Genomic DNA, 3,893 nt, shown 5'->3' on the forward strand with positions numbered 1-3,893 from the left:
TGCCATAGAATGTCACACAATCATTTCCATCCCGGTAACCCTGTGTTTCACATGGCTAATCCATCTAAGCTGCATATCCCTAGGCATTATGGGCAATTTAGCATGGTCAGTCTACCTAATCTGCACGTCTTTAGACTGCAGGAGGAAAGTGGAGAGCTCATCGTTTGTTTGAGAATGTATCAATTACTGCGAATCACTCACATTGTGCGGCTATGTGATGCTTCACAGAATAGCTTTGGCAACAGAAAGGAGTTTGTCTGATCCCTTGCAATGCTGTCTCTGAGATATTAGAGAAGGAGGTGGACATGTCTAGCATTGATCTGCTGGCACCATTGGGTCACTGAGAATGCTTTCGCACTTATCATTTGTCAGAGTGTAGAGCAAATAAAATGCAAGTAACAGAACATGCAATGAAATTATCTCGTCTCATTCCATCAATGGTTCACTGAAGACAACTGCTGTGGAAACACTCCTTAATATGTACACTGTTTGTCATTAATACCTCCCAAAGAAAAATTAATTCTACATGGCAGAGGGGGCCCAGACGTTTCTCTATATAAGCCCCAGTACAGCTGCAATCCTCTCCGCACTTCTCTAGAGAGAGACTGCATGTGTGTGTGAGTGTGTCTGTGTGTATTTCTATTGATGTTGCTGTTAGCTTGTATGATGCTGTGACCTGCTGCCCACCCTCTCTGACTGAATTCCAGACGGTTTTCACCCTCCATCACTGTCTATGCAGTGGAGAGAAGAGGCCAGCAGAATGTCGAATTCCATCACATTAAGCAACGCAGGAACCATCAGACCAGTCTCACACAGAGGTACACACAAATGCTAATACGCACAGTTACGCACTCTAATACATACACGCAGATGCAGACATATGAATAAATGGGCATGCGCTCACACACACAGACAGACACACAGATACACTGACAAGAGACAAACATGGGAGTCGATCGGAATTTCTCTTTCTCTGTGATAAATTCTCACTATTTCACCCACTCAGTAAGGTGTGCCACATTGTTTCTATTTCTCTGTTTGCAGCATGACTTTTTTTTTTTCTCTGGGTCTTTGGGATGTGTGTTGTTATTTTTGACGCTCGTTTGATATCAGTTTATACCTTGATCACACCAGTGAGTCTGTCAGTATTTCAATTGTTCTGCAGGAGAAAGTAAGGACGGCAGATGTTCGGGATCAAAGCTGAGAGTGTGGTGCCTGAAAAGCACAGCAGGTCAGGCAGCATCCGAAGACCAGGAGAATTGGCAGTACAGGTATAAGACCTTCATCAGCCCTGTCTGTAATCCGGATTCTATCCCGGCGTGCTTTGCTTTTCCAGCACCACGCTGTCGGTTTTGATGTCCTACATCTGCAGTCATTACTTTCTGACCTGCTCTACTTTTCCAGCGCCACATTCTCTTTCAGTTATTTTGACTGGAATGTGACACTATGACAACTTCAATGCTTGTTGATGTCACCTAACCTGGAAGAATTGCAAAGTGTGTGGCGGACAGAGTACAACAACAGCAGGACAACGCCAACTTGTTGTAGAGTTCAGGTATATTTCATCCGACAATCAAATCAGGACAGTGTAAGGTGATGTACTATGGAAGGAAAACAGGCTGTACAGTTATAAACGGGGTGCAGGAGCAGAGGGACCTGGGTGTATTTGAGCACAGATTATTGAAGATGTCAGGACAAGTGGGGAGAGCAGTAACTTTCACAGATTAGTTTCAGTATCTGAGCTGTTTACAGGAGGAGTGTAGGAGGGAGCCTCCGTGCTCCCTTCCTGGGAGGTGGTGGTGACGATGTGTTATGAGCCCACCCTCCTGCCCACCAAGACCGTGGGTATTCCATTTGTACCAGCTCCATAAAAAAGCGAGATGGCATCAGGGCCAAGGTTTCTAAGTTGTGATGGGGGAAACAGAACGGAGCTGCCAGCGGGTTTAACGTGAGAATTCCCCTTCACTGAACATTGCTCCTTACTCGGTCCGTGGGACGTGGATGTTTCAGAATCTCCACACGAGGCACCCCATCCTCTCCGACTCATACCAGGGTCCTCCCCACATGGCGGGCGGGAAGGGTCTAAGGGAACAGATGTCCGGCACTCCACCACCCGGCATGGCCCTTCCTGTCCTATTCCAGCCTTTTTCTCCTGGATTGGGAGAAAGGGAGGGAGGGAATGAGTGTGGGGCCTGCTGATCGTACTGCTCTAGGTGGGGGGGGGGGGGGGGCGGACGGAATGAAGAGGTTTTCGGTCCGCGTCTGTCCACACTGTTGTACACATGGATCGTTCTTAATGTAGGGGGTATACTGGATTTGAGAGAAGCAGAGAGAGACAGAGAGAGGGAAGGTGTTGCACGCAATACTGAGGGTGATAGCACAAGAGCCTTGCTCGGGGTCGGTGCTATAACAGAAATATAGTGAGTGTGAGGGAGCAGAGACAATACAGTGACCATTATCCTGACAGAGCAGGGAAAGTTATTGATGCTTGTCCTGTATTGCTGGGCATTTGTTCAGACCGCAGATATTACACTGAGCTGGGTGGAGAGCTCAGACCATGCTCGGTAGGTCTGGTGGTGTGGCCCCCTCTGGGAAGAGAATGGTCCTTCTCTGTGCTAGCCCATCCACCAGGACCTCCATACCCCTGTCGACAAACCGTGGTGTAATTGCCTCTTATCTGCCATGCTTGGGGTAAACTGTGCAGGGCAGTTCTGAACTGAGAAACGTCGGCCGCGTGCCTCTTGGCCTTTTAAAGATGGCACCAATGCCAGGGATCATGTAATATCCGTGGGCATCTAGACGATGGTGAGTACCTCCAGCCATGATGGTTGGTAGAATCGGGCTTGTATTGAAGGAGTGGGACACCATGGGGTGGGATGGGTAGTCAATGAAGTGAGTTAGATAAGTTAGCACCAGAAAACTAGCTCAGCCTCGTGTGGACAATGCCTCTGTCACGCTCAACGGAAATGCCAGTGAGATAAATTATTGTTAGATTCAGCCCAATGGGTCGAAGTCTGTTCTGACCCAACTCCCATTTACAAAGCTGCAGAACAAATATTAATCCAAAACTCTCCTGAAATCAAACCAATACCCTGTTCCCCCATCATTCCACGAAGCACTGGCTCATGTTACAGGATACTGTCGAAAAGTCGGCATTTCAGCATTCTGGAAACTGTGATCACATCCTTCCATTACATTAGGAGAAAGTGAGGACTGCATGATGAGAACGTGGGAGGCTCACTGTGTTGAATTACCTACTCCTTTCCCAATGTTTGGATGCAGTCCGTGGGAAAGCTCTATCAGTGTTATCACAAGCACTCAGACGTTCGGAAGGGGGTCTCTGTAGGGTTGACAGGCCTGTGTTTATCTTTTCCGATGCAGAAGTTGGTGCCGAGTGTTCTGTCCGGTTTTATTCTTTAAAACCTCGAAGCAGTTTGATACAATTGAATGCCTTGCTTGGCTGTTTCAGAGACCATTGAAACCTGTGTCTGGAGTCACTTTTAGGTTAGACCAAGAAAACACGGGAGATTCACATCTTGAAAGTACATTGGGGAAACAAATTGCTGTTTACAATTGAAATTGGGTTCAAGGTCATTATTACTGACACCAGATTTTAGATATCGATATTTTATTAACTGTTATTAACGCCCACCAGCTGCCAGAGCATTAGCCTGGTCTGGATTAGTAATCCAGTGACATTTCCATTGCCACATAGGGAGCTATCGCAAACCACGCTGAGCAGTTTATTTCTGTGCTGCTTGACAACTTTGTCAAAAAGAACACCCAACCATTTGATTGTCATGATGGACTGGAGGGGGTGATGTTGGTCATACTGTAATTATTCTCTTCTTAAGGGAGTTGTCAAAGTTGTGCAATTTTCTACATTGCCAGAT

This window comes from Hemiscyllium ocellatum, unplaced genomic scaffold (genome assembly GCF_020745735.1).
Source record: "Hemiscyllium ocellatum isolate sHemOce1 unplaced genomic scaffold, sHemOce1.pat.X.cur. scaffold_410_pat_ctg1, whole genome shotgun sequence".
In the NCBI taxonomy this organism is placed as follows: Eukaryota; Metazoa; Chordata; class Chondrichthyes; order Orectolobiformes; family Hemiscylliidae; genus Hemiscyllium; species Hemiscyllium ocellatum.